The 18,912-nt window shown below is 43.7% G+C and overlaps 1 long non-coding RNA gene across 1 annotated transcript in view; it reads right to left on the bottom strand.

Moving 5' to 3' along the window:
* Positions 1 to 2,616: 2,616 nt before the first annotated feature.
* Positions 2,617 to 18,912, bottom strand: part of LOC122462343 — a 36,371-nt gene continuing 20,075 nt past the window's right edge. Inside the window, exon 2 of the long non-coding RNA XR_006284831.1 lies at positions 2,617 to 3,189. This is a non-coding gene — a long non-coding RNA (uncharacterized LOC122462343). The remainder of the gene's footprint in view (positions 3,190 to 18,912) is intronic.

Below are 18,912 nucleotides of genomic sequence, written 5' to 3'. Positions count from 1 at the left end.
GCCAGGGGCTGGGAGTAGGGATAGCATATAGCCCTTATATTCGTTCTATGCCAGCCAGGGAAGCCCCCAGCATGGGAGGCATTCTCAAGGAGCCATTTCTGCCCCTTGAATGCTGACAATCAGACCTTTGTATCACGGATAACCAGGGTCCTGTACAAATGGGGGCCACTCCTCAGCTGGTATAAACAGTCATAGCTCTGTCCACTTCAGAAGAACTACATCACTTTACACCGGCGGTGGATCTTTGCAATCTTTCTATCAAGTGCTCTGGGATTTGGTGCCAACGGGTGCTGTACGAATGTCAATCATTCTTAGCATTATCATCAGACTTATGCATTATCTATCGTTTATTCCAAATATGTATTCAGTATCTGAGATTAATTTAAGCCACTTGAAGCAAATCTGGATCTTACGGTAGTATGAGCTGAAGAAATTCTGTAACAGAAAAACTTTACCAAGAAAGGAGAGAGAGAGAGAGAAAAAAAAAATGTACTAAGCTGATTGATTCCACAGCTGTCAGATCGTATTATTACCAGTAAAATAGACACTGCTGGAAACACAGATGTTGATCTAATATATTTGGTTGTTGATCTAATATATGCCAACTTCCATCTCACACTTGTTACATTTTCAGACAAGCACCTTTGTGTTATCTCCCACGCTTGGGAGCTGCTTCAACAGGGTACATCTACCCTGCAATTGACACCTGCGGCTGGCCTGTGTCAGCTGACTTGGGCTCCTGGGGCATGGGCTAAGGGGCTGCTTAATTGTGGTGTAGACATTCAGGCTCGGTCTGCGCTCTTGGACCCTCCCACCTCACGGGGTCCTAGGGTCTGGGCTCTAGCTGGAGCCCAAATGTCTACACCACAATTAAAGAGTCACTTATGCCGAGCCCTGCGAGCCTGAGTCAGCTGGAACAGGCCAGCTGCGGGCGTCTAATTGCAGTGTAAACATACCCATAAACATCCACAAAGCTAACTCATTATCCACCTTCCAATCTCTCCTCACTTTCCTTTGCCACGATACAGACAAAAAACTTCAGAACAGTTAGGCTGCTGGTGTGCCGAGACGACTGCCTATCATGCTATCCTGAAGCAGTGTCTCTGAAAAGATGAAAAAAAAGTGGGGTTGTGGTGGATAATCCGCTGAACTTGAGCTCCCACTGCAATGCTGTGGGCTAATTAGATCCTGGGATGCATAAACAGGAGAATTTTGAGTAGGATTAGAGAGGTTATTTTATATTTGGCCCTGGTACAACCGCTGCTGGAATACTGTGTCCAGTTCTGGTGCCCACAATTCAGAAAGGATGTTAAGAAATTGCAGAAGGTTCAGAGAAGAGTCCCAAACAACTTACAAACTGAAGAAGCGAGAGGGTTCTGAGATACCCATAGATCTTGAAAGGTCGGTGGTAGGGGGTTGTAGATCATGGTAGCAGTGGAGCTAAGTCTGCAGGTTTTGCATCTGTTGTTCTGGCACGGTCCGGTGCCGCTTTGAATGGCTGTGTCCTGGCCTGTGGGGAGCTTGCTTCTGATGATGAGCTTGGAGAGGCTGGGGTGGTTTTTTTTGAAGGCCAGAAGAGGGGGTTCAGGAAAGATTTCTTTCAGGATGGAGTCCCCATTGAGTAGGAGTTGGAGTTGTTTGATGATACCCCTTGGGGTGACAACTAGGGGTGTGTGGTTGGAGGGGGTTTTATTTCTGTGTTGAAGCAGGTGCTCTCAGGTTATTTGGGTTCCATTGTTTGTTTCATGGAACCAGCTGGAAGATGTTGTCAAAAGAAAAGTTTAACCCAAAGGTCTAATTTCAGTTCAAAGAAAGAGATTAAACAAGTTTAAAAGTTCCCCTTCCTCAATGTCTTTATCAGCTGGAACAGTCACACTGAATTTTCCACATCTCCTGGCAGGAACAATACCTGATTTATCTGAAAGGTCTCAATGAAAATTCCATCCCATAATTTCTAAGAGGTCCTCTCTCTCTCTTCGCCACTGTTTGAATAGCTCAGCTCGTTTGCTTCTCCTTTTTCATATGTTACACTGCATCTTCAGTCATGAAATCATCCGCCTGATTTTCCTGTGCATGGATAACAATTCAAATTCCTTATTAGAGGTTAAGCCCTCTTTGGAAAAAGTCGAGAAGGGAAATATTCAAACACACATGCACCTCAGGCCGCTTGAGCAGCCAACAAGTGCTGCTTGGTGACGGACGTTCTACGGCGCAGCGGAAAGCACAACTGCGCAGAACAAAAACACTTTTAAACCATTAACAAGAGGCAGGAGGGTCTAAAGACAAAGCTTAGCAACACAGGGCTCAGACTGTGTGTGTAAGAGCTGATGCAAAAAGATACGCAAAGGAAGCCACTTCCAGTGTGCAAATAATGAGACTCCATTGGTCCTTTCAAACCCATCAACAATGTGATTTATTCTGAAGCACCACCTGCTGGCATATTTTCTCTTAACTATTTACAGATATATTGATGTGGAGCACTCTTGTAACAACATGCTGGCATCAGTGTCAGGCCAGGAAACAAAGACATCTAAGTCAGGGTAACAGCTGGGTAGTCCTATGGCTTGTGTTGTACAGCAGTTCAGACGAGATAACAGTGGTCCCTTCTGGCCTTACATTCAATTAAAATAATTTCCCGATCTACATATTGGAGATAGTAACTCACAGAGGTGGCATGAAGTTTCCTGCATTATGGTTTGAGCTTCGCTTGGAGAATATGTTTGCTTATTTAAGACTTTGAGATTCTGGGATAGGAGGTGCCATAGGAATGAAAGGTATTGTTATTCTATGGGTAGACATGCCTGTCACCTGTGACAAATATCAGAAATGGCCCTTGGAGGCATTGATGTATTTATGTTTTATTTGACACTCAAGGCAGGCAAGATCCCTCGTACCACACAATACATCCTGGAGGCATCCCATGGAAATTCATCCAGCCTGGCCATGTTTCCCATTCCTTGGCTCTGAAGCCTGGGGAGCTGTCATGTTCAAACCTCCACTTCAATTTATCCTTCAAAGGCCCAAGCCTGTACAGAACACAAGCTCTGTCTGTGTGACTCCATGATCCTGGTCTCTCCTGGAATTTAGATTTCAGCTGACAGCTGTATGTTAAACCTCTCATAGAAGTGTCATTTCATGCTCTGCTAACTTCTCCTCAGAGGACTTGCTTAGAGCCTTTGTATTCCTGATCTGTATGACAAAAGGGAAACAATATCTAATTAGCATGCATATTTTTTCAGCAGCAGCAACACCGTCTGCTAGAAAAGCGCTGGATCCTAACTGATACCAAACTAAGGTTTCTAAGTCTCCCCTGATTTACACATCTATTACACCAGTGTAATTCCATTGACTTCAACGGATTTAATGCTTGGTGCCTCTAATGTGTTTAGCTGTATTTGTGGCATGTGAGGCAAGAGTCTTGCGGTGCTGTTCCCCACTTGCTTGAGACACAATTTTTTTAAAGGGCCCTGGAGGTTTCCAAGCCAGGCATCTCGCACAGAGTGAGGGATATTACCTGAAACGTTGGGTTTCTTATGTGAACGATGTGTTTGTCTCTCATGGCTTGTAAGGAATCAATCTATCCAGATACTGTTTTCCTGAGCGTGTAGCCATTGCCTTCGATGAGGCGATGTCTCTGAAGCCTTTGGGGCAATGTGAAAACAGCCTCCTGAGGCCTTCATAATCTCATGACCAAGTGAACAATCCTATTGAGATGGGCGTGAAGCTGGGATCAGGATTTCATTCACATTTGAGGTATGTTGATGGCTCCCATCACTGCAATCGGTATTGAAGACCTCACACACACTAATTTACTATTAATTCTCCCAACCCCTGTGGGGTAGGCTAATATTATTACCCCCTGGGAGCCAGTGCACAGACAAAATCCAAAGGTCTGCTCCAAAGGCCATTATTGCCAATGGAAGGACTCCTGAGACAGAGTGCCATCTTGTGGACATGTTTCTGCACTTGCTGTTGGTTCAAGCCAAGAGGATGTAGCCTAGACTATTGGCTCTCAACCTTTCCGGACTACTGTACCCCTTTCAGGAGTCTGATTTGTCTTGTTTACCCCCAAGTTTCAAAGGTACAAAATCAGACATAAAAATACAAAAATACAGGACCCGATTTCTGAAAAAAATGCTTCCTTTCTCATTTTTACCATATAATTATAAATCAATTGGAATATAAATATTGCACTTACATTTCAGTGTGTAGTTTATAGAGCAGTATAAACAAGTCATTGTCTGTATGAAATTTTAGTTTGTACTGATTTTGCTAGTGCTTTTTCTGTAGCCAGACCTCTGCGTTCCCTCAGGGGTACGTGTACCCCTGGTTGAGAACCACTGACCTAGACAGCTATATGGAGGCAAAATTTGGTGACTAAGGAAGAAGTTAAATCCTATTTCACCCTTGATGTTCTTGATGTAATTCATAAAAGCAATTCATAAAAGCAAATTGCTGAAACCTGAGACTTCCTTGCTTCCTCGAGAATTCTACCACGCTCTTTTATGACAATTCTCTTTTAACAGTGAACGTAACTAACCACTGGAACAACTTACCAAGAGATTCTCCATCACTGGACATCTGAAAATCAGGACTGGATGTTTTTTTCTAAGATATAGAAATCACAGAAAGGCTAGAAGGGACCACAAGAGGTCATCTGGTCCATCTCCGTGCAATCAGGAGGGCCAAGTATACCTAGACCATCTGTGATGGAGTATGTAAACTCCGCACTAGCATGGAAGGGGGGAAGGAGCTGCTTTGGATTGGAGTGACCGTGCACTTCCACACCTACAAACCATGCCAGGGCTGGAGGAGGAGTTCAAAGATAGAAGTTTGTGGCCAAGCTGTAATTTGAACACAGATTTCCTGAATCCCAATCTAGTATCTTAACGAGAAGACCATTCTTTTTCCTGTGCAGCTAGAGTTTTAGCTTGGGCCCATCTCGAGGGCTGACCTCATATTTCTGAGCGCTCTCTATCTGTATCTATGTAAACAGTTACTAGACAAGGTGCCAGAAGGTGACACTGAAGAATATGGGATTTGTGAGACCAATATAACTTGTTTTGCACTCAGCAAATGTCCTCTTCTAGCAGCTCTGAACATCCACGTGGTTTCTGAAATAAAACAATTTCAAAATACTCCATTTTTTTGCACTCTGAAAGGCAGTACAAAAAAAAAAATCTTCCAGACCAACTGAACAGATTTTTTTTTAAATCCCTTTCAAATCAAAACATTGTCAGGGTTACCATTTTCTTTGACAAATATTTTTGAATATATCCCAAAGTTGAAGGATCTAGGAATTTATTTTGTGTTCACAAAGCTCCTGAATGTTGCATAAGGCAGTGCTGTAGGTTAAAGATGGAGGTTACTGGTGTCAAAAATATTTGACATGCGTTAAAAACAAAGTGACTTTTAAATGAGCACCTCCTCCCACCGCCGTCCCTGCCCCATGGAGATTTGATTGATTTCCTGATGTTTCCAGTCAGGGAACAAAGTAACTAAAAGGTCAACACCACCACAAGAACACATGTAGTGAGAATATTTGCTAGCCTGGTTTAGTTTGAACCTCTAAACTGTTTATATCACATATTCAGCAGAAACAGCATATGCTTGTGGGCAATAGTCCATTTGTAAACACAGATAAGGTTCCAAGAGGAATGTTCATCACAAGCTGAATATGCAAATTATTTGGGCAATGTCATTTGTTTTAATATCATTCTAGTTAAAGCCTGCCATCTTTTGAAGAACTCCCGCCTCTACTGCCTCCAGCCATTTGATGTCTGTTTCATTTTGCAACTGCTTCCAGACCATGGAGTAATATTGGTAGTACACTGCTTTATCCAGTTTCACTTTGGTACCAAACGTGATGTTTTTAATCAGTCCATACGTTCGTCAACTTCTGCGCAGCACTTGTAGCTAAAGCACATCTCCTTTTAACCTCATCCTTGATGGAATCGTCAGCACCAATCAAGCTTGAGATAAGATTTTACTTATTCTACAATGTCACCACCGCTGCATTTCAGCACCTCATTATCCTTTCCCAAGATGCAATCACTGTGTCTTCTGGGCATTCATTCTAAGCCCAAGTCGACAACACCAATTTTCCAAGACAGTGAAGAGTATTATCATGAATTCAAACTTGTCTGCCAATTGTACGATGTCATCTGCATAAATTAAGGCGCTTAATTCTAGATCCTCCATTGCCACGCCCTCCAACTCATCTCACATTCCTAATGGACAGGTTAAAAACCATGACAAATGAAGTCCGGTTTAAAAATAAGAACTGAAGAAGTTAGGAGAGTAGGATGTGAAATCAGTGTATGGGATTGGCTGTAACTGAAACAATTATGACGATGGGAGCACCACAAGAGACATATAGATGATAGGATGCCAAAGAAAATAATGCAAACACAACCAAGTCAGTCCGACATATGGGTAGCCCACCAACCAGATGGCAAGATATCGTATGCAGAGACATGACCAGGCTGGGCAGAATGGAGAAACAAGCCATGTCCAGGAATAAATGGCAGTGCTCTATGGCTCTCATTGTCTGTAAGAATGCTTTGGGATGAAAAGAAGAAGAAGAAGAGGAAGTGCAACATGAATAGACAGTTATTTCTCTTTCTATGAAGTACTGAAAAATGCCCCCATTCAAGAGTTTCCCAAGAGCCTGCGGTTTAGGCCAAATTCTCAGCTGGTGAAAAGGGACATAGCTCCATTGATGTCAGTGGACCTGTACTCATTTGCACCAGATTGGGATCCACATTTGGATCGTCAAAGGTATGTAGGCTCCCAGCGCCCATGGATTTCAGTGGAATTTAGGAGTTCTAAATACTTTCGAGGATCTGAGCCCTTATTGTTTGTTTGGAAATTTGACTGGTTTGATTTAAACGGTGCTTTAAATGCAGGGAGCTAAGCTGAAGGTTCAGTTGTGGCCTGGAGATCCAGTGAAGTGTCTGTCCTTCAAGTCCCGCCTTAAAATTCTCCTCTGCTGTGATACCCACAAAAAACATGACAACACTTACGCAGCTAATGTGTCAAGACTGCTGTCTATCATGTTGACTAGTGCTGGCTTGTTATTTCTTTGCATTTCTCATTTGTTGCCTCCACCGATTGTCATCTATTGCCTTATACTGAGATTCTAAGTTCTTTTCAGAGTTTGACTGTCTCTTTGTCATGTCTTCTTGCCGTGTCTAAGATGCTAGGGCCTCTAGACCCTACCATAAATAATAAAACATAATACTATAAGTGCAGGAAGGGAGACATTTTCTAGTGGCCGTTGCTTCCAAATGTGTTGAGTAGGAGAGAAATGGCCCAGTTCCTCAGCTGATGTAAATAGACTTCCGTGGCACCATGTGGATTTATGAGAGCTGAGATTATCTTGTCGGCAGAGTGCAGCTGTAGGCATAATGCTTCCATGGGGTGCCTATGGGTGAGTGCACTAGAATCAACAGCGATGTGACAAAGTCTTTCATGCCAACAAGTCGACCTCATAGCATGGTGGTATCCAGCTCAGGAGCTATAGCACTATGCCCTGTGCAAACACGGAGACCCTGATCCCTCAATACTGTTCTTCAGTCAGGACATGGCCAAGTTCCCTCCTCATTTCGTATTAAAATCTAATTTATCTTAAGCACTCAGATAACTTTTAAATGAAGGATAGAAGGGACTGCAGAGGAGCCATAAAGCCCATGGCAGGTATATTACTGAGCAGTTTTGTGGAACAAGGAGAAGAGGAGAAAGAGGGAACGATGGACCATCAGGCCAACCCTATGAACAAATAGTTTGCAATTTTGCTTCTGAAGGTAGATGGCTTCTGGCAAAAAGTGCTTGCAAGGGGGCAAGCGATTAACATTGCAAGCAGCTGCTACCGACTGGGAGAATGGCAGATAATCTCACCTTGCATCTCCGAGTGTCACTGCTTTTCTGCTTGTTTGTTTATGGGTGCCAGAAGGAAGTGGTAATATCACTCTCAAACATGTACAGTTAAAAGGATTTCAGTCCATTAAAAGGCAAATCAGCAAAGTTGCCTTCAAAAATATTTCCAGTATGCTACTCTTTTTTTATGATTTCTTTTAAAAAATACAAATATTAGTCACTTAATATGTATATATTTTAAAAGGGTTTGGCTAGGACTTAATTGGCTACAGTTAAGAGAAAACGAGGGGATGAATGAGACTCAGAGGCACAACGTATTTCTTGGTTCCCCCTCTTTCTCTAGAGGAGACATAATCTGCTATTGGTCTATACCAGTAAGAGTTTACTTCCTATGCACAAGCCCAGCTCCTCTGGCCAGTACATTGTGGGATGTGTTTGAGGCTCCACCTACTCCCGGCCCACCTGCTTAGGAGAAGGATTGATTGCCAAGCAAGGTTACACTCTCCCCTATGCTATGAGCTGTGAGGAATACAGCCAACAGTGTGGAGGAACCTAATTCCCCTTGACAGAACTGTCTGTCTCTCACTATGTGTATGATGGAGTCCCAATCTCGGTTGGGCTCTGGGCACTATAATAATAAGCAAAAAAGTGTTCCCAGTGTCAAGACTATACAACACTTATCGCTATGGTATCTCAGCAGCTATGAAATACTTTACAAACTACAGGATCTATAGGATTACCGCACCCACCCCTGATCTATAGGATTACCTCACCCACGCCAATAGCCCCTTTGCAGTGAAACATGGCAACTGCTTACCAGTACATAGCACCAACCGGCTTAGGACAGGAAGTGAGAAAGAATATTGTATGAAACCACAAGGCAGGGTGGGGGATTGAAATACTGCAGGAAGAACACAATCACTCTAATTAAAAATTGTCCAGGAACCGTATAGTGAACAATAGTCCTAGTCTTGCAAAAGAGGTTCAGCATGTTAGTCGACCCAGTGATGGGTCAATGGGTGGAGGACAAGTGAGATGGTCACAGATGCCTGAGAAATGAATTTATCAAATAGCTCTGCGATTTAGCACAGAGTTACTGCACCACCACATACAGGACAGATGCTTTGTCTATTGTTTGGTGGGTTTTGTGCTTAGTTTTGTGAAACGAGGGAGACAAAGTAGGTGTGTGTGTGAGAGTGTTAGAGAGAGAGATTTGGAAACATTCAGTCCAGATGCCAAAAGCAAGTTGATGTAAAATAGGGCAAGCAGTCAGGATTGAGTTAGTCACCTCCAAATTCTTGCCTTGCTTGGTTTTGAGCAGGTGCTTAACTTTAAGCACATGTTCACTCACTCAGAGTGCAAGTGGAACTAGTGTTCTAACAGAAACTCCTGGCTGAATCAGGGCCTCAGTGAATGAATATATACAGCTCAAAGACATTCTGGGCTCCAGAGCCATTGTTAAAGGTAATCACGCTGGTCCTCCCCCTCCCTGAGTCTGCTCCTTCAGCAGACGCCCATTACAAGCGTTGTAATTCTACATTTAAATTTTCTCCTCTCTGTTGTAGAAGGTGGGTAGTGGCTTCTTTAAATAGTCCTGATAACATCCGGTTGTGGCTTTTGGTAAAAATCTGCATTTCAGAAACCCTCTCATATCCACTCCCATTGTCCATTTCACCTGGCCCGTTTCAATCCCACCCCTTGGCTCTGGGATTACAGACAGCACATTTAATCTGCTGTCTGTTGGAGTTTCAAAACTTATTGGAAGATGCTTTTTCTAAAAGGATGCTCGGGTGCAACTTCAGATTTATGAAAACTGTCGATTATTACAGGTTTATTTGCACTTTTCTTTTCCTCTTGGCCTTCCAGCTTATAAATTTGGTGAGTTGTTGAGCCTCTAAGCAGTGGGAGATGAAGGTTTGAGTTCAGGGATTGCCAAAAACATTTTTCTTTGTGGGTTTGTCAACGCTGATACAGTGCGCATAGATTTTATTAATATTAATTGTCTCCAGAGCTTTTGAATGGAAAACATTTTAAATAAGTACATGAAATAAATAACTAAACTCTTTTTACCTAAGGGTAGTTATCTCATTTACTCAGATCAATATGTATTGACTTATGGCTGATGCCTTTGTCTTTATGTATTACATCGGCTTGGACTGATCCCTTGGCTTTACTGCCTAAATTTACAAGTGTGCTCGTGGAAGGTATATGCTCCATTCAAATATGTGCTGAAGGCAACAGAAATGCTGATTTAACATGCAGTGTTGGCTGCTCTTCCAACTCAATATTTAACAGAGTGTCTCTGTTTTAGACATGTATAATTTAGTTCAGGCAAACACACACTTCCAAGAACCAAGCCTATAGAGTAAAAGATGCAACACATGGTCATCCTGGCATGTTCATAGCCTAGATAAAATTTTGGCCCAGCCCATGATAGAAAGCTTAGTATAATATCAGTTTGTCACATATTAATAGTAATAATAAGAACTAAACCTTTTATAGCACCTGCCATCTGTGGATCTTAGAGGTCTGGACAAATAAAGTCAGGCCTGTGAACTAGGGAGGTATTGCAATCCTCCTCTGTGGAGGAAACTGAGGCAGGGAGATTTGCTGAAGGTCACACAGGAAGCTTGTGTTGTCTCTGGAAAGAGACTCCAGATCTCCTGATTCACTCAGATATAAGCCTATCCCCTTAATTGTTACCACACGGTGCATACTGGCTCCTACATTGTTTAATCTCATTCCTGCTTCAACATGCATTCTGTGATGTTTGAGAGGGTGTCTATCTTAGCACTAGACACGATGGAGGATTGTGTAACATGGCACAGTTCAGAGCTAAGATGAAGGTGAAGGAGATCATCATCAGGGACCTGTTTGCAGATGATGCAGCCCTTGTGGCTCACGGTGTTGATGCCTTACTACATCTTATTACCAAGTCCTCCGATTCATGCAAAATCTTTGGGCTAGCAATAAGCGTGAAAACGTGCACCCAGGCTCTTCAGAACCAGTTCCAAATATCATCTTAGATGTTATTTGTCTGGATGTTGTTGACCAATTTTGCTACCTTGGCTCTACTGTTACCAGCCATGTAGATCTTGATGCTGAGCTCACTAGTGGAATTGGCAAAGCAGCCAGGAACTTTGGTCTTTTGCAAGACAGAGCCTGGAAGAATAAATTGTCCACTAAACTGATAATCTGTATTCATGAGACATGCGTTTTATCCACTCTTCTATATGGCTCAAACATGGACAACTTATGCAAAACATACCAAAAAGGCTAAACAGCTTTCATATCAGATGCTTGCATAAAATTCTTCAAATAGGATGGCAAGACAGGGTAACAAATGTGGAAGTGTTAAATCATGCTGGTATGTCATTCATGGAAACGTTGATTAATAAGAAAAGACTCAGGTGGCTTGGACATGGCAAGTGAATGCCGGATTACAGGATCCTGAAGAGTGTGCTGTACTTTGAAGCTCGAGAAAGTCTAGAAAGAGAGAGAGACTGCCGCACAGATTTTGGGATGCTTGCAAGAGGTGACTTAGTATCCTTTGGGAAAGGGGAGCAGAATGGCATTGCAAGGCAGACTGGATCGAGCTTTGTGATGACTGGCATCAGAGGAGGAAAGAACCTGCCGCTCAGATTCAGAGCATTGCTCGTGCATAGGTGTGCCCTACCTGTGGGTGGGACTGTCACATGTGTCTCGGACACAGCAGCCATCAAAGAACTCAGTGCATACACCATGCTCTCTACCATTAACTGAATTATACAGTGGCAGATCCACATTCTTATCTTGCACCTGCCAGGCTGATTAAAACATGAGTACGTGTGTACTAGTGGTGGGGAGGTGATCACAAACCTCCTGCTTGTCTGGGACATTTATACCTACCATAAGGCTCAAGGGAGCCTGAACCAGGACGTTCTCAATGCCAGACTCACGCCTCTGGTGCTTGGTACCTCCGGAAGACTGATCTAGGACTGAAAATAGCCACATTCTGAAAATATTCTGGGGCTTTCCTGTTTGGCCAGACTTCTGCTCATCATCTGTTGCCAGGGTCCTCCTTTTTCCTTCTAAAGCTTTGGTGCTGAACGTGAGTCTAATTGTGCTCCTTTTCCAGGGGAGCAGGTTTTGCGCCACATATAAGGTATATATAACGGCAGTGATGGATTCTACTCATATGGTTGTAACTAATTACAATACTGTCGCATTCCGGGGTGCAATCAAGACCAGTGAGAGGTTGTTTCATCACCTGCCCTGGGTTCCTCACAGTGCTTTGCTGTTGTAGCTCCCAACTATGGCCTCTCACAAACAGCCTGCCAGCATGCTGGTCACACCTTGATTGTCTGTGTCTTGCTACAGCCCTGGTCCAGCCACTCTGACCCCAGCAGCCTGTCAGCAGCACACCAGCCACACTTGGACTTCCTGGAGTTAGTAAACCAAGGTTGCGGGGTGACCTCAGCACACTCCCAGTCCCGAATTTTCCCCAGAAGACAGTGTTCTGCATTGTCCAGCCCTCGCCTGCACAGTTCAGATATTAGAGGTCTGGTCAATATTCAACAGTTTGTTACTTTACCTGGCATTACCAAACAGTTCTTCAGTTTAAACACAACACTGGATCAGTTTTAATCAAAAAACAAAACAAGGTATATAACTACAAAGAGATAGATTTTAAGTGAGTACAAGTGAAAGGTATTAAAGTCAGAAATGGTTACAAGTGAAATAAAGATAAAATTCTTAACAAGTTAGATTTGGTTCAAGGTAACATCCTTACCACAAAAAGAAAAGGAGGACTTGTGGCACCTTAACAGATTTATTTGAGCGTAAGCTTTCGTGAGCTACAGCTTGTTAGGATATAGATATTCAGGCCTGTCTGCAAAGGCCTGTACTTCAAGAATTTAGGTGTATTCTTATCACTTGGCTAGTTCTAGAGGTATAAAAGAAAGAATCAAAATCACTGTCTGCTGGTGTAAGGGCCTTCTCTTACTGTGACAGTCTGAGGCCCTGTTCTTAGGTTAAGGCCTTTGGCTAAGCAACAGAGGCAGCCATAAGCTAGGAAGCGACCGGTCACATCCTCACATTCCAAACTAGTCACATTGAAATAAGGTGCTATTGGGCTGTTAGGCACTATCAGGACAGGACTGTATTCCTATCACCTCCAGAGAAAGGGAAGTGCCTAGAAAATGTAAACGGAAACTTAGTTTGATAGCATCCTGTCTGGCAAGAACTCACTTATCAATAGCTGGGATGTGAAATCCTCACTTCTGTATTGTCTTGTCATTATAGTTCCCACTTTGCTATTGTTTGTCTGTATAATCTCTGTCTGGTTCTGTGATTGTTCCTGTCTGCTGTATAATTAATTTTGCTAGGTGTAAACTAATTAAGGTGGTGGGATATAATTGGTTACATAATCATGTTACAATATGTTAGGATTGGTTAGTTAAATTTCAGGAAAATGATTGGTTAAGGTATAGCTAAGCAGAACTCAAGTTTTACTATATAATCTGTAGTCAATGAGGAAGTGGGTGTGGGTGGGAGGGGATGGGTACAGGGAATGGGGGTGCGGAAATTGGAATCATGTTTTGCTAAAGAGGGGAAATGGGAACAGGGAATAGGGGTAAGGAAATTGCAATCATGTTTTGCTAAAGGGGGAAATGGGAACAGGGAATGGGGGTAAGGAAATTAGAATAATGTTTGGCTAAGGGCAGGAATGGGAACAGGGACACAGGTGTAAGGTTCTGTGGTGTCAGAGCTGGGAAGGAGGATACTAAGGAAGGAAACTGGAATCATGCTTGCTGGAAGTTCACCCCAATAAACATCGAATTGTTTGCACCTTTGGACTTCAGGTATTGTTGCTCTCTGTTCATGCGAGAAGGACCAGGGAAGTAAGTGGGTGAAGGAATAAGCCCCCTAACACAGCTCACTTCATTGGATGCATTCAGTGGAAAATACAGTGGGGAGATTTATATACACAGAGAACATGAAACAATGGGTGTTACCATACACACTGTAACGAGAGTGAGCAGGTAAGATGAGCTATTACTGGGGGGGGCCTTTTGTAGTGATAATCAAGCTGGGCCATTTCCAGCAGTTGACAAGAATGTCTAAGGAACAGTAGGGGGTGGGGAATAAACATGGCAAAATAGTTTTACTTTGTGTAATGACACATCCACTCCCAGTCTTTATTCAAGCCTAAGTTAATTGTATCCAGTTTGCAAATTAATTCCAATTCAGCAGTCTCTCCTACTGGTAATAGCTCACCTTACCTGCTCACTCTCACTTTCTTTTTGCGGATACAGACTAACACGGCTGCTACTCTGAATCCTTACCACAGGCTCCCAGCAATATAGCTGACCAAATCCTCAGGTCAGAAATTCTCACAAAGTCAAAGGGCTGGTTCCTCTGTCTTTGAGAGAGACACGGAGGGCTTGTGTACACTACCTGCTGGATCGGTGGGCAGCAATCGATCCAACGGGGGTCAATTTATCGCATCTAGCATACATGCGATAAATTGACCGCTGAGCACTCTCCCGTCGACTCTGGTACTTTATTAAAATGAGAATCGTAAGCGGAGTTGACAGAAGAGCTCCAGCTGTCAACTTAGCACAGTGAAGACACTCAGAAGTAGATCTAAGTACATTGACTTCAGCTACGCTATTCACGTAGCTGAAGTTGTGTATCTTAGATTGACCCCTCACGGTAGTGTAGACAAGCCCAGAGACAGAGAGAGAACAAACCTGGGGTATTTTTGCCCCTCACTTTTATAGTCCAGTCACCCTTTGAAATGCATTTTCCTGAGGGTTATCCCTAGGTAAAGTTCATTCCAGCTGTGAGGATGGAGACATGGAGTCTCGTGGTGAAAAGGTTTCCATGTTGCTTGCTAAATCCATATTGATCTGTTCCTGCCCCGCTTTGTTGCCAAAGAATGGCCAGTTGACAGATGATTGCCCATCAACTTTGATGACACCTGCCTAGAGGCATTGTCCTGTCCTTTGTCTTTGAGAAACTGGCCTACACACTCCCTAGGCTTCTCTGGTAAACACAAACTGAGATTATGACTACAATATATTCCTAACATTCTTAATACACATTTCATATGTACATTACACAGGAATATTGATGATCAGTGCACTATTAAGTTTTAAATGATACCTCACCAGGTGTATTTCGCAGAAAGATTATTACAGTACTGCATAGGATGTGAATGGAAGGGTACTTTTGGTGACAATATACATATGGGGAAGCTGTGCCCCCCAAATGACACTGTTCTGTGGGTTAATACAGAAATAACAGCACATTGGTGAGGCTGAACTCATACTTCTAAGCCCAGGCACAGTGTTACACAATACACAGCACCGAGACCTAGCCCTTCTTGTTGGATTTCCAGCAGCCTGCTGGACTGTTCCTTTGGATGCAGATTGTTACGGTTACTTACTACTCACTGTAGTGTTCTGTCCCCCTCTAGTGGTAGCTGGGTCCAATATAGAGGTTGATGAGCCTGCTATGCTAACAGAAGTGGACCTTTTATCTCAGGCAATACAGTCTCATGCTTTTAGACTCTCAGGTCGCAGGATCTGTCCCTGCTGTCAATGACCCACTTAGGGGCATCTCTTGACACTACCATGGCAGGGCAGCAGCTAACCAAAATCTGCAAAGTGTTCTCTATAGAAATTGAGTTTTTGGACTATTTTTTCTTCCAGGGACATGTCTCTGGTATCCCACCCATCTCACATTTTATACAAAAGACCTGTCCTTGTAAGGTCCACTCTAGGAATTATTTTGGGGGAACTTCTAGTCTAACCTCTGTATAATACAGGCCATAGATGATCACAGTGGCCCCTTCTGGTTTTGGAATCTTAGAGAGATGCTCTAATTCAGGTGAGCACCTGTTTATCCTCTGAGCTGTTTGCACTTTGCATCACCAGGCCTCCGTACCTTGCAGCATTGGTTCTAAAGGCAGAGACATAGCTGTGGACAACCTTAACAGGTCAGGCTGGGAAACTTGAGCTGGAAGTGAGAGCCACTGGAGAAGTTCAAAGAGGGGAGTGACACAGTTAGAGCAGCAGGTGAGGATGGTATTAGCCATTGCATTTTGGATAGGAGAGGAGAGCAAAAGGGGAATTGAGAAGCCCAGAGAAGATGATGGTGCAGTAATCAAGGTGGCAGATCAGGCGCAATGGAGCATTTTAGCCATAGGGGCAGAGAGGAGGGGGTTGGGTCTTTTAACTTGGATCCTGAGCTTGTGTAAACCAACATTAATGTCAAAGGACCTATGATGATTATACGATCCGAGGATCTGGCCCATTCGTCTAGAAAGCACCAGCGGGGTCTGGTGGCAGCCTGGCTGTGCAGGCCTTTGTATCTGCCTCATTATGCTCAAATGACACAGTTGCCCTTCACTAAAAAAACAAAACTCAACAATAACTTTCACTAACTTGACTCTAATTGCACTGTCCTGGTTGTAACCGTTCTAGAGAAATGGTGATTTCTGCAATCAGTTGAGAGGAAAGAGGCTGGGGGAAAAGAAAATAAGCCACAGACACAGATAAGGAGATTTTATTCAGCTTTATTTGACAAGTTTTATTACACTGAGAAAACATAACGTATCTAATCTCTTTGCAGCTGTTGCAGCCCTTCAGCCTTTATTACTTAAATCCCATTAAATATAAAATTGTTTCTATTTGTCAATGGCATGATATCTTTTTTTATTACTATTATTATCATCAGAGAGTCCCGTGAGTGTGGCCAAGAACATAATTTCTAGTTTATCATCTTACCAAGTGGCAAAGTTACTCAATAATTTTGGTCTGCTTAAATGTCCTACATTTTAAAAAGGCTGGAAAGTTGTGCCTGCTTTTTAATAGACACGTAGGGACACTAAATAGCGCTCAGGAAATGATGGGGCATTCTGCTTCTTTCCAACTAATCTGTATTAGAAGTTACATGAATTGCAAATCCCTGCAAACTATCCCCTATTGTTAATTATTTCTATTATGATAGCTCCTGGAGTCCCCAACTGAAATTGCAGCCACACCATGCTAGGTGCTGTACAAATACAAAGCAAAATAGTCCCTACGCCAAAGATCTTACAATTACAGCTGGTCAAAAATGTTTTTTTCTTTAATCTTTAAAATTTCAGCAAACTTCCATATTTTCCACAAAAAATTCTATTTTTTTCAGCAGAAATTCAAACCTCCAAATATTTCAACTTGGAAATTCTGCTGTGGTGCACTGTAGGTCACGTACCTCATTCTCCACTATATCTGGGTTCCCTGACTAGATAAAAATCTCCCGAGATGCACCACAGTCCCCCCTCTTTTAGGGTTGCCAACTTTCTACTTGCATAAAACTGAACACCCTTGCCCTGCTCCCTGCCCCACCCCTTCTGAGGCCCCGCCCAGGCCCCACCGCTTCTTGAGGCCCTGACTCCTGCTTACTCCATCCCCCTCCCTCTGACACTTGCTCTCCCCATGCTCACTCACTCATTTTCACTAGGCTGGCTGAGGGGACTGGGGTGCAGGAAGGGGTGAAAGCTATGGTGGGGGTGTGGGCTCTGGGGTGGGGCTGATGGGTTTGGGGTACAGAAGGGTGCTCTGGATTGGGATTGAGGGGTTCGGAAGGTGGGAGAGGGATCAGGGCTGGGGGTTGGGACCCGGGAGGGTGTCAGGGGTGCAGGCTCCGGGTGGCGCTTACCTCAAGCAGCTTCTGGAAGCAACAGCACGTCCCCCCTCCAGCTCCTACATGGAAGGTGTGGCCAGGCAGTTTTGCACATTGCCCCATCCGCAAATGCCACCCCCCGCAGCTCCCATTGGTTGCGCCACCTGGCCAATGGGAGCTGCAGAGCCGGCGCTTGGGGCGGTGCCATATGAGGAGCCCCCTGGCTGCCCCTACATGTAGGAGCCAAAGGAGAGGCATACTGGCTGCTTCCCGGAAGCTTCGTGGTGTAGAGGCTAGCAGGCATCCTGCCAGCTTCGCTGCACGTTGCCACCAACCGGACAGTGAAAGGCCCAGTCATTGGTGCTGACCGGAGTCGCCAGGATCCCTTTTCGACCGGGTGTTCCGGTTGAAAACCAGACACCTGGTCACCCTACCCTCTTTCTTGGACAGGGGAGACAATGCATCAGGGAGATCCCTGGCCATGGTGCATGCTGGGAGGTGGATTCCAGCCCAGAGTAGAAAATGACGACCTGAGACAACCTAACTCCAATTCCCATGAGGTAACAGTCCAGCATTTCCAAATCAAAACATTCTGGTTTTCAGCGAAACTGTTTGAGTGCAGGGCATTTGGATTGTCAACAATTCAAAACACTGACACCCAATTTTTTTCTGCTGAAAAATTGTTTTGATGGCAAATTTTCAACTGCTGCTTCTCACAGTCTAAACACACAAGACAAATGGTGGGAGGAATATTTTGCTGAAAATGATTTGCTCAAGATCAGGCAGTGGAGCCATGGATTAACATGTCTCCTGAGTCACAAACCCAAGCTCCCACACCAGTTCTCAGAACCCCTCAAGAACATTCATCTCATTACTGAGGGAACACGTTCGTTCCTTATCATTGCCAAAAGGAATGATAATGTGAGAATCCCTTACAGACTAGACTATAAAAGCTTAAACAAATGACTCCGTCAGTGATCCTGGATGTATACCATTAAGGAGAGGGGTATTTTTTCCCCTTTTGTTTTTATTGATGGAGTAATCTCTCCTGCGCTTTTTATTGGTTTAATTTTCTTTGTGTAGCGTTGGTTTTATGGAACAGATTCGTTCCTGCTGCTTCTCCAGTGGAGATTCGCTAGGGAGCCCTCTTTATGTCTTTGGGAAATAGATGAAGGTTTATCCAAAGGTATTAATGTTTTATTTATGTATGCTTTGGACAATTGCTCTACCGCATTCTCTTCACTAGCTATGGTCTCTATTTGGCCAAGCCCCTACGCGAATGCTTTACATTAAGCCTGGGAGTAACCACAGAGGGATGCTCAAAGTTAAGCACATGCTTAAGTGGTTTGCAGGAGCAGGGCCTGTGGGCCCAATCCTGCC

Source organism: Chelonia mydas, chromosome 11 (assembly GCF_015237465.2).
Source record: "Chelonia mydas isolate rCheMyd1 chromosome 11, rCheMyd1.pri.v2, whole genome shotgun sequence".
Classification (NCBI taxonomy): domain Eukaryota; kingdom Metazoa; phylum Chordata; order Testudines; family Cheloniidae; genus Chelonia; species Chelonia mydas.
The sequence above is the reverse complement of the archived record's forward strand: the minus strand, read 5'-3'. Positions and strand labels throughout refer to the sequence as shown.